Consider the following 404-nt stretch of genomic DNA (forward strand, 5'->3'; position numbering starts at 1 on the left):
AGAGACTGCCTAGCTTACATCCTTCAGGTAAAATTGGTAAAATACAGCTCACGCAAATAGAATTATTCTAATATAATAAAAGCCTTAGTCTGTCTTTCTGTCTGTCTGTCCATAATGCTTTAGTTACACTCTGACTGATGGTCTCAGCAGCCAGTCACAAAGCTGACTGAAACAACCAGAGTGCTCCAAGAGCATTCCAGACAGGAGGCAGCAGTGCGGCGCAGCACCGCCATGACAGTGGGGATGGAAGGAATGGAATGGGGGGCCTTGCTCCTTGGAGGCAGTGGCGGCACAGGGTGTTGACTGAGGGGGATGGAAGGGATGGTGGGGCAAGTTTCCTCCCCACCGCTCCCCCGCTCCTGGGAGATGGCAGCAGCACAGAGTTGTGGGTGGAGGGGCTCTTT

The sequence above is a fragment of the Alligator sinensis genome, unplaced genomic scaffold (genome assembly GCF_000455745.1).
Source record: "Alligator sinensis unplaced genomic scaffold, ASM45574v1 scaffold223_1, whole genome shotgun sequence".
Taxonomy (NCBI): Eukaryota; Metazoa; Chordata; order Crocodylia; family Alligatoridae; genus Alligator; species Alligator sinensis.